This window comes from Manihot esculenta, chromosome 1 (assembly GCF_001659605.2).
Source record: "Manihot esculenta cultivar AM560-2 chromosome 1, M.esculenta_v8, whole genome shotgun sequence".
NCBI classification, from domain to species: Eukaryota; Viridiplantae; Streptophyta; class Magnoliopsida; order Malpighiales; family Euphorbiaceae; genus Manihot; species Manihot esculenta.
Window position 1 is genome coordinate 1984383 of NC_035161.2, and position 12784 is coordinate 1997166.

A 12784-nucleotide genomic window follows, 5' to 3' on the forward strand; every position below is an offset into this window, starting at 1 on the left:
TCCGAGCATTTTTCTAGCATTTGCAAGCTTTCAGGCTTTCTCTAGCCCTGACGAGCTTTCTGGCATCCAATATCTTTGTGAGCTTCTGAGCATTTTTCTAGTCCTTACAAGCTCATTGGCCTTTTCTAGCCTTTACGGGTATTTCTCTAGCCCTTGCGAACTCTTGGCATTTTCCAACCTTGTCGAGCTTTCAAGCATTTTCGAGCCTTGGAATGCTTCCGAACTTTCTCTAGCCCTGACGAGCTTTCTAGCATCAAATGCTTTTGTGAGCTTCTGGGCATTTTTCTAGCCCTTACGAGCCCCTTGGCCTTTTCTAGCCTTTACGTGAATTTCCTAGCCTTGATCCTAGACTTGATGTGCCTCCGGGCTTTCTCTAACCTTGACAAGCTTTCGAGCATCAAATGCCTTTGCAAGTTTCTGGGCATTTTCCTAACCCTTACGAGCTCCTTGACCTTTTCTAGCCTTTACGGGTATTTCCTCTAGCCCTTGCGAACTCTTGACCTTTTCCAACCTTGTCGAGCTTTCAAGCATTTTCAAGCCTTGGAATGCTTCCAGACTTTCTCTAGCCCTGACGAACTTTCTAGCATCAAATACTTTTGCAAGCTTCTGGGCATTTTTCTAACCCTTACGAGCCCTTTGGCCTTTTCTAGCCTTTACATGAATTTCTTAGCCTTGATCCTAGACTTGATGTGCCTCCAGGCTTCCTCTAACCTTGACAAGCTTTTGAGCATCAAATGCCTTTGCGAGCTTTTGGGCATTTTCCTAGCCCTTACGAGTTTCTAGGATTTCTTTAGCCCTGACGAGTTTTCTTACATCAAATGCCTTAGAAACTTCTTGTGAAGTGGGACTAACACTCGGTAGGTCGGCCTAGCATATATCCGCCTTGCGACCTGACATCAAATGCCTTGGAAACTTCTATTGAGCGAGGCTAACACCCGGTCTCTTGGCCTAGCGTATACTCTCCTTGAGGCCTGGCATGAAATGCCTTAGAGACTTCTTATAAAGTGGGACTAATACCTGGTAGGTCGCCCTAATGTGTACCAGCTTTGCGGCCTGGCATGAAATGCCTTGAAAACTTCTTGTGAGTGGGGCTAACGCCAGGTCTCCTGGCCTGGCGTATACCCGCCTTGAGGCCTGGTATGAAATGCCTTAGAGACTTCTCATGAAGTGGTACTAATACCCGGTAGGTCGGCCTGACGTGTACTCACCTTGCGGCCTATCATGAAATGCATTAGAAACTTCTCAAGGCTCAAACCCAATCTTTTTTCTTAGCGTATACCCACCTTGTGTCCTAGCATTAAATTCCTTAGAATCTTTTTGTGAAACGAGACTAACACTGGGCAGGTCAGCCTCGCTGTATTCGCCTTGAGGCCTGGCATGAAATGGCTTAGAGACTTCTTGTAAGTGGGACTAACACCCGATAGGTTGATGACAGTCAGTTGTCGAAGCCGATCAAAAATAACCTTTTCAGTTATCAACAATATTACAACTGCAGATAGTGGTGAAATGATCGAATCCACAGGAAATTGAAAACTTACCTATCTTCCTTGTCAAGACCAAGAGAATTAACTAAAAGCAAAGAAACTGAAAGCAAAATAAAAATAAAGTGCAAGTAAAGTAAAAAGGGGGGTTTTGAAATTGATTGAATTGATCTAAATCTGAAAGCAATAAAAGAAAGCGAATTATAAAAGTAAAGAGATTTCAATAATGAGAAAGATCTAGTTGAAGAATTGGATCCACTTCAGTTGTTGGGATTGATCATTGACACTTAGTTTCCCTTGATAGATTCAATAGATTAGTTATGGAGATGGAAGACGTTTCTCACCACCATGTCTCTCCTTAATCATAAACCAATTAGGGAACGTCCTCTAATTAATCACTAATCAATAAGTTGCCAAGGAACGTCCTTGGGCCTTAGGCATCAAAACAACTGTCAATTGCATTAAGAAAGAGAGAGATCTAATCCTAGCTACCCAAACGCATGGTGATATTGCTAGATTATGCAACTTCCTTAGTTTTTACACCAAGTGTTCTTGTGTTTGAACAATCCAAGCAATTACGGACTCAAAATTATTCAAACTAACAATATATTACCTTGCAATCAAGAATCAAGTGGCCACATTGATTATAATAACAAAGCAATAATGGAATCAAGTATAAAATTGCACAAATATTGAATAACCAAAGATAACAAGGTATGTTCAGATCTCACAATCCATAAAACAACCAAAGTATCACCTAATCTTCAACTAGAATTGTAACAGCCCGTAAATCGGACCGCTACCGGCGCTAGGATCCAGATCGGCTTAAGGCCGCCGGGACTCGTAGCAAGCCTAACATACATCCTGTGAACCTGTTTAATCCCATACATGATCAACAACATACATAACATTAAAACTTTTCTTTTCATTCATGAACCAAACTCAACCTGTGCATGCATTAACATAGACATTAACATTTACCCCACCATGGAGTCCTCATCAATGCTCCAATGGGATGCCATAATCATGCATTAAGTTTGGTAAAACATAAACATCAATAAAAGATCATGCATTCATAAAGGGATTACACAGCTAGGGTCAAGCACACTTCTAAACCTCAATACCGTCATTACATTACATAATTCAACATTACATTACAACATCCATCATGTCCACTACTAGCTATTACATAACCAAAACTTTACTCTATCCGACCTCTTGCTCTATCCTGTACCTGCAAACCTGGGGGTTAAGGGAACGGGGTGAGCTAAAAAGCCCAGTGAGCAGAACCATAAAACATTTTAATTATTCATGCTTTCATGGAATGCATCATAGCACAGACATTTCACATCAAGGACGGACTTGTCACCAATAACTCTCATTTCCTTAAACAATCATGCATTTGACCAGACGCGTGGCATGGGTAGCCCTGGACTTCATAGGTTACATACTGAGAGCTAATGGGTCATCCAACATCCATTCACATCAACAGTAAAAATGCAATGCATCATATTCGTGATTACTAATATAATACAACCTACATAAACATGGCATTTATGATGCATGGATCATGCTAAACATTTTATTAAATTTAAAACATAGTTCTGTTCCACTCACCTCTGGCTGATGCTCTAAGGACTCTGAAGCAGCTAGCACTGCTGACCTCCTCGGTTCCTCGGGTCCGAACCTACACAGGTGGACTCAGATGAGGGACCAAACATACATAAACATAACCCTAAAACATCCCCCAAAAACCCCCTAAAACACCTCAAAACAATCATAGAAAACATGCAAGAAATGGCTAGACAGGGCACTTTCGGCGGCAGGTTCGACGGTCGAAAGTCCCTCCAGAGCCGAAAGTCAGGCAGGTTCGGCGGCACCTTCGGCGGCCGAAACTCCCAGACAGAGACGAAACTCATGCATGTTCGGCGGCACTTTCGGCGGCCGAAACTGCCCTCCAGAGACGAAAGTCCTCTTTCGGGGGCAGGCTTCGGCAGCCGAAGGCTGCCTCCACAAGCGGGTTCGGCGGCCGAAAGTCCATTCGGCGGCCGAACCTGAGTTTCTCCAAAGTGGCAGAAACTCAACTCCAACATGCACAAACGCCTCCCAAACCTTTCAAACATGCATAAACCTGATCTACAACATGCATACTCAAGCAAACAAGCTCCTAGGGGCTTCAAACTATCTTAAACCCCAACTACAACACATCAAGCAACCACAAACATCATATATTGCTCAAAAAACTTAAAATAACCCATAAAACCAACCAAAACCTAAACATGCATTTCTACCCCATAGATCAACTTAAAACTTGTTTAAAACATGCAGTGAGCTCAAGATCGGCCCTTACCTCTTGGAGATCGAGAGGAAAATTACCTAAACTTGGAAACCAAAGGAAAAGAGCTCCTGTGTCTTCCAAGCTTCAAAACTTGCTCAATGCTCAAAATCTTCAAAACAAAGTGAAAACTTGTGAAAATCGAGAAAGATTTGAAGGAAGAAACTCAAGATCGGTGAGGGACGGCGGAGAGCTCACCTTGGCCGAAAATGGGGAGAAGAGCTCGCCCATTTCGGCTAAGGGACCCCTTTATAGGTGGCTGGTCAGGCCACATTCGGGAGCCGAACGTGCCCCCGCATGCATGCCATGTTCGGCGGCCGAACATAAGGTTCGGTGGCCGAACCTGGACTTCCCTCACTCATGGTTTCGGGGGCCTAAGGCACACCCGAAGCGCATGCACGTTCGGCGGCCGAACCTGGGTCTTCCTTCAAGATTATTTTCATGCAAAAACTCATTCTTACTTGAGTAAAACCATAAAATACATTAAAACATTTTATGAAAACATGACTTTACCCCTTCTAGAGGTTTTCGACATCCGAGATCCCACCGGGCGGTAGGGATTCCGATACCGGAGTCTAGCCGGGTATTACATTCTTCCCCCCTTAAGAACATTCATCCCCGAATGTTCACCAACAAACCTGGCATGGCATAAAACATAAATATACATAGCATGCAACATGCACATTAACATAAAACACATAACACTTACTTCAAAAGAGATGAGGATATTGCTAGAGCATGAACTCCCGTGTCTCCCAGGTACACTCCTCTATGTTGTGGTGATTCCAAAGGACTTTCACCATCGGGATTTCCTTGTTTCTCAACTTTCTGATCTGGGTGTCTAAGATCCGTACCGGCTGTTCAACATAGGTGAGATCTTCTTGGATCTCCACATCAGGCTCACTAAGAACCTTGCTCGGATCTGACACGAACTTTCTTAACATAGAAACATGGAAAACCGGATGGATTCTCTCCATTGAAGCAGGCAAGTCCAGCTTGTACGATACATTCCCAATCTTTTGCAAGATTTCAAAGGGTCCGACGTACCGTGGAGCCAGCTTACCTTTCTTCCCGAACCGAATCACCCCTTTCATTGGAGACACCTTGAGCAATACCAAATCCCCCTCCTGAAACTCTACTTGTCTTCTGCAGATGTCTGCATAACTCTTTTGCCTGCTTGCAGCAGTCTTGATCCTTTCTCTGATTATGGGCACCACCCTGCTGGTGATTTCTACTAGCTCAGGCCCTGCCAAGGCCTTTTCCCCAACTTCTTCCCAGCATACAGGTGACCTGCACTTCCTTCCATACAAAGCTTCATATGGGGCCATCCCTATGCTAGCATGATGGCTGTTATTGTAGGCAAACTCCACCAAAGGTAGATGCTGCCTCCAAGAACCGCCAAAGTCCAGCACACACATTCTGAGCATATCCTCTATTGTCTGGATGGTCCTCTCTGACTGTCCGTCCGTCTGTGGATGGAAAGTAGTGCTAAAATCCAACCTGGTACCCATAGCGTTCTGCAGACTCCGCCAAAACCTGGAGGTGAACTGGGGCCCTCTATCAGATACTATTGAAACAGGAACCCCATGCAGTCTGACGATCTCATCAACATACACCTGCGCCAACTTGTCCACAGAATAGCCACTCCTGACAGGGATGAAGTGAGCAGATTTGGTGAGTCTGTCCACAATCACCCATATGGAGTCTAATCTGTTGGACGTCGCCGGTAACCCCACCACTAAGTCCATAGCTATATTCTCCCATTTCCACTCTGGAATAGGTAGTGGGTTAAGCATTCCAGCCGGCTTCTGATGTTCCAGCTTCACCCTCTGACACACTTCTTAGGCTAACATGAACTATGCCACTTCTCTCTTCATGGCTGGCCACCAATAAACCTTCTTCAGATCTTGATACATCTTGGTGGCTCCAGGGTGAACGTTGTATCTGGCATTATAAGCCTCCCTCATAATGTCTCCTCTTTGCCCTATGTCATCTAGGGCTGAGCAGAATCCGGTTCAAACCGAAAAAACCGACCGAACCGAACCGATTTGAAAATTTGGTTCGGTTTTTTATATATTTCGGTTCGGTTCGGTTTTAAATTTCAGAAATTTTGGTTATTTCGGTTCGGTTCGGTTTTGATCAGAAAAAAACCGAAAAAACCGAACCGAACCGATTAGGGATAATAATATGTTTTTTCAATAATATAGAGAAATTAAATTATATTAAAATTAAAATATTGTAATTAAATTTTAAAATATTAAAAATAAAGTGTAAAAAATTAAAAAAATATTAAAAATCGAAACCGATTAAACCGAACCGAATCGAACCGAATCAGACCGGTTCGGTTCGGTTCGGTTTCTGACCAAAATCGGTTCGGTTCGGTTTTCATAAAAACTAAAATTTCGGTTTTCGGTTTATTCGGTTCGGTTCGGTTTTGAACCGAACCGACCGAATGCTCACCCCTAATGTCATCTGGTATACAAAGTCTGCTCCCATAGAGGAGGATCCCCTTGCTGTCGAATCTGAACTCACTATCTTTGCCTGACTGAACAGTCCTGGCGATCTTCACTAACTCTGGGTCCTCATGCTGTTTCTGAGCCACCTGCTCCAGAAACACGGGTGCCACTCTCATCTGAGCAATCAAAGCACCTGTACCAGACAACTCCAACTGTAGACCTTCATTCATGAGCTCGAAGAACTCCCTCACTGCTGGCCTCCTCTCTGCCGAAATATGGGACAAACTGCCAAGTGATTTCCGGCTTAAGGCGTCCGCCACAACATTCGCCTTACCCGGATGGTACTGAATCTTGCAATCGTAATCACTGAGCAGTTCTACCCATCTTCTCTGCCTCAAATTCAAATCTCTCTGACTCAGGATGTACTGCAGGCTCTTATGATCTGTGAAGATCTCACATTTAACCCCATAGAGGTAGTGCCTCCACATCTTGAGTGCAAAGATTACTGCTGCCATCTCTAGGTCATGTGTAGGGTAATTCAACTCGTGCTCCTTTAGCTGCCTAGAAGCATAAGCGATCACCCTTTCATTTTGCATTAGCACACAACCCAGTCCCACACGGGACACATCACAATAGACTGAGAAGTCTTCATTACTAGATGGCAGAGCTAACACTGGTGCTGAAGTCAACCTCTTCTTGAGCTCCTCAAAGCTTTCTTCGCACTGGTCGGTCCACACAAACCTCTGTCACTGTGGTGGGTCTAGGCCAGTTAGCTACAGCTTCCAATTTCTTGGGGTCTACCTCGATTCCATTTTCTGACACTACATGCCCCAAGAATGAAATGCTCCTCAGCCAGAACTCACATTTGGAGAACTTGGCATACAAGCCATGTTCCCTCAAGGTCTGCAAAACCAACCTCAGATGATGGGTATGCTCCTCTGCATTCCTGGAATACACTAAGATATCATTTATGAAGACAATAACAAAGTGATCTAGGTACTGGCTAAACACTCTGTTCATGAGATCCATGAATGCTGCAGGGGCGTTGGTCAACCCGAACGGCATTACAAGGAACTCATAATGCCCATATCTGGTCCTGAAGGCTGTCTTCGGCACATCCTCTTCCCTTATCCTCAGCTGATGGTACCCTGATCTCAGATCTATCTTGGAGAAACAACCCGCTCCTGCTAGCTGGTCGAATAGATCGTCGATCCTTGGCAATGGGTACCTATTCTTGGTAGTGACTTTGTTCAACTGCTTGTAGTCGATACAAAGTCTGAGGGACCCATCCTTCTTTTTCACAAATAGCACTGGAGCACCCCAAGGTGAGGTACTCAGTCGGATGAAGCCTCTATCTACCAACTCTTGCAACTGCTCCTTAAGCTCTTTCAATTCCGCTGGTGCCATCTTGTAGGGAGGGATAGAGATCGGTCTAGTTCCAGGCATCAACTCAATTTCGAACTCTATCTCCCTAGCAGGTGGTAAACCTGGCAGCTCGTCTGGGAAGACATCTAAGAACTCTCTGACTACTGGCACTGAGGCGGGCTCCTTGACTTGACTATCGATCTCTCTCACATGTGCTAGAAAACCCTGACAACCCCTCCTGAGCAGCCTACGAGCCTATAGGGCTGATATCAAACCTCTAGGTGTACTCCCCCTATCTCCTCTAAAGACAACCTCTGACCCATCCTGACATCTGAACTTGACTATCTTGTCCCTGCAGTCCAAGGTAGCACCATGGGTGTAACGACCCGAAAATCGGACCGTTACCGGCGCTAGGATCCAGGTCGGCTTAAGGCCGCCGGGACTCGTAGCAAGCCTGACATACAACCTGTAAACCTGTATAATCCCATACATGATCAAGAAGGTACATAAAAATTTGAACTTTTCTTTTCTTTTACCAAGCTCAACCTGTGCATGCACATAAACATATACATAAACATAAACATAAACCCCACACTGGAGCTCTCATCAAATGCTCCAATGGGGCATCTCATCATACACAAGCTTGATGGAACAAAAACATTTTAAACATAGATCATGCTTACAAGAGGGATTATCATGTAACTCGGTCAAGCACAACTTCTAAACCTCAATCTCATAATCAATAATTACATAACATAACTATTCATAACTTTACATCATTTTACAGTTTGTCATGTCTACATTCTAACTATTACAACTCAGGACTTCATTCACCTTGACTTCTCTGTCTAGCCTGTACCTGCAACCCTGGGGGATTAGGGAAAAGGGGTGAGCTACTAGAGCCCAGTGAGCAGAATAATAAAACATTTAAATCATATGCTATAATGGAATGCAACACATCACAGACAAATCACATCACGAATGGTATTGTCACCAAGAGTCCTCTACATTCCAAAGTGTCGGGACGTAGAATGGGTCAACCGGTCTTTCTCTTAACATAACATAACATAACATTCCAATGTGCCAGGGACGTAGAATGGGTACAACCTGGACTTCCGTACCATACCGTATCATATTACATCGCATCATATCGAGGACTAAGGATCATCCAATAACCATCCACATCATCATCAAATTATGCAATGCAACATATTCGTGAATTCTAATGCAAACAACCTAGAATATCACATATCATTCGTGATGCATGAACATGCTCAAATTTATATTGATTTGCTTTAAAACATAAGTATTTATTCTACTCACCTCAACTAGCTCTGACAATGACTGAAGCAGCTGACTCACTGCTGGGGTCCTCGGTTCCTCGGGTCCGAACCTACACAGGTGGACACAAATGAGGGACCAAACAACTAGAACATAACTCTAAAAACATCCCCCAAAAAACCCCCTAGAACACCTCAAAACTATCATGCAAAACATGCAAAGGAAGGCTGAACAGGGCACTTTCGGCGGCAGGTTCGGCGGCCGAAAGTCCCTCCAGAGCCGAAAGTCAGGCAGGTTCGGCGGCACCTTCGGCGGCCGAAACTCCCAGACAGAGACGAAACTCATGCATGTTCGGCGGCACTTTCGGCGGCCGAAACTGCCCTCCAGAGACGAAAGTCCTCTTTCGGGGGCAGGCTTCGACAGCCGAAAGGCTTGCCTCCCAGGCAGGTTCGGCGGCCGAAAGTCCTTCGGCTGCCGAACCTGGTTTCTGCCAGAGGACAGAAACTTGGCTCCTCATGCACCTTTGCCTCCCAAAACCAACCAAACATGCATTTTTCCTAATCTAAAACATACATACTCAAGCATACAAGTTCCTAGGGGCTTCAAACTATCTTAAACCCCATCTACAACACATCAAACATCCACATTGTCCAAAAACATAACATAAACCCATAAACCTAACCATAAGCTAAACATGCATTCTACCCCTTAGATCTACTTAAAACTTACTTAAAACATGCCATAAGCTCAAGATCGACCCTTACCTCTTGAAGATCGAGAGGAGAACGACCCTAGCTCGAAAAATGGGAGAGAGAGAGTTCCTTAAACCTCAAAGCTCCAACACTTGCTTTATACTCGAAAATCTTCAAAACAAAGTTGCAAACTCATAAAAATCATGAAGAATGGAAGGAAGAAACTCAAGATCGGTGAGGGACGGCGGAGAGCTCACTTTGGCCGAAAATTGGGAGAAAAGTTCGCCCATTTTCGGCTAAGGGACCCCTTTATAGGTGGCTGGCCAGGCCACGTTCGGGAGCCGAAAGTGCCTCCGCATGCATGCCATGTTCGGCGGCCGAACATAAGGTTCAGCGGCCGAACCTGGTTTCCCTCACTTATGCTTTCGGGGGCCTAAGGCACACCCGAAACGCATGAATGTTCGGTGGCCGAACTTGAGGTTCGGCGGCCGAACCTGAGTTTTCCTCCAAGGTTGTTTTCATGCAAAAACTCATTTTTTTTCATGCTTAAAACATAAAACACATTAAAACATTTTATGAAAACATAGTTTTACCCTTCTAGAGGTCTCCGACACCCGAGATTCCACCGGACGATAGGAATTTCGATACCGGAGTCTAGCTGGGTATTACAATGGGTAGATAACCAGTCCATCCCTAGAATGACATCAAAATCTGTCAAATCTAGAACCACAAGGTCGGCTGGCAGGCATCTATCCTCTATAAACACTGGACTAAACCGGCAGACTGACTCTGCCACTGACGGGTCACACTTGGGTCCACTGACCCAGAGGAGACACTCTAACCCAGAGACCATCAAACCCAACCTCTCTACTGCTCTCGGAGCCACAAAAGAATGAGATGCACCAGGGTCCATTAATGCATACACATCAGAACAACCAATGATGAGATTACCTGCCACCACGGTGTTAGATGTGTTCGCCTCCTGCTGTGTCATGGTGAAGATTCGTGCTGGAGCTGATAGACCTTCACCCGGGAACCTGAAGAAGAGGCTGCTCCTCTCCCTCTGCCTCTGCCACTTGCCTGTGTCATGGCTGGAGCTACTGGTTGGGCTGCACTACCAGAACCCGTCTGCTGAGACTGTGCCCCTGAAACTTCTCTAGGACACTCTCGAACCATGTGTCCCTCTTGTCCACATCTGAAGCATGTGTTCGTCCCAGCCCGACAGATTCCTTTGTGTGGTCTACCACACTTCATACAGACCTGACCGCCCAAACCAGAACTTGAGCCACCTCCCATTTCCAGGCTAGATTTTATCTTGTTCCAGAACTTGCTCTTTTTGGACTTGGATCTGTCCCACTTTGCACTGCTTGGTGTCTTAGAAGCTGAAGACTGATCCACTGACTGTTTAACCCTTCCCTCTATGATTGCGCTAGCCTTCATTTTCCGGGCCATATCCACTATGGCATGGAAGCTCTCCCTTTCTGTTGACTGAATTAAGGAGGAATACCTGGAGTCAAGCTTCATGATATACTCCTTGCCTTCTTCTGATCTGTATCTAAGGTTTGCCCTGCAAACGGCAGCAGCTCCAAAAACTTATCTGTGAGCTCCTCCACACTCATCCCATCGGTTTGCCTCAACTGTTCAAACTCAATCATTTTCAATTCCCTGGAGCTATCAGGGAAAGCCCATCCAGCAAACTCGTTTGCAAACTCCTCCCAGGTCATGCTGTCCACCCTCGGGTTCACATAATTTTTGAACCACTCACGGGCCTTCTTGCATTTGAGTGTGAACCCAGCCATCTGAATGGCTCTGCTATCATCCGCTCCTATCTCATCTGTAATCATTTTGACCCTTCCGAGGTACTCGAACGGGTCATTCCCTTTGTCATACTGAGGAGCACCAAGCTTCATGTAGTCAGTCATCTTCACATTGCTCCCTCCAGATGAGCTAGGTTTAGGTATGTGGGTTTCTGGAACTGTGGGTTCTGCTGGGGGTGGAGGAGGTACAACATTCCCCGAGGTAGAGTTTGCTGGATTTGGATGATAGGGAGGGGGTGGATACATAGGGTACTGTGAGTATGGTGGGTAGTAAGGTGGGTATGGCATCTGAGAGTGATAAGGGTTATAGCTGGAGTAATCCGATGTACCTCCCATCGAATACCCGGGGTTTTGAGAAAAGGGTGGGTAGTAAGGTGGCTGAACAAATCCCGAGGCCTGAGTGCCTCCTTGGGACTCTCCCATTCCCTCTTCCGACATACTTACTCCGAGACTGCCATCCCTCCTCTGGTCCACATCCATCTGATCCTCCATATCCTCTGACATCCCACCTTGAACTGTTCCCCTCACTGATCTACTTCTGCTCATATCCAAAGACCTTCTAGGGTCTCTTACTGCTCTTTCCCTGCTAGACCTGCTAGACATTGCCCTTGGCAATGCAGGGGGACGGGCACTCATGCCCTCATCCTCAGGTGGTACTCCAGTAAATCGTGCAGATCAACGAGTTCCCCTCATCCTGTTTTCTGAAAAAACAGTACACATCACATAAACATTAGTATCATATGGTTCATGTGAGAACACATGAACCCGCATCACATACATAGCATACATAACATATCATTAATGCTCATGCTTATAATCATGGCATTTCACATCATCATCAAAAGACAGGACTACTCATCCTATCCTAGTGGACAAGATCTTTCCTATTGTGCTTAACCTTCTATAACATCTATGAGCCCGACACACTATAGGTCCGACCATATGAACCTAGGGCTCTGATACCAATCTGTAACAGCCCGTAAATCGGACCGCTATCGGCGCTAGGATCCAAATCGGCTTAAGGCCGCCGGGACCCGTAGCAAGCCTAACATACATCCTGTGAACCTGTTTAATCCCATACATGATCAACGACATACATAAACATTAAAACTTTTCTTTTCATTCATGAACCAAACTCAACCTGTGCATGCATTAACATAGACATTAACATTTACCCCACCATGGAGTCCTCATCAATACTCCAATGGGGTGCCATAATCATGCATTAAGTTTGGTAAAACATAAACATCAATAAAAGATCATGCATTCATAAAGGGATTACATAGCTAGGGTCAAGCACACTTCTAAACCTCAATACCGTCATTACATTACATAATTCAACATTACATTACAACAT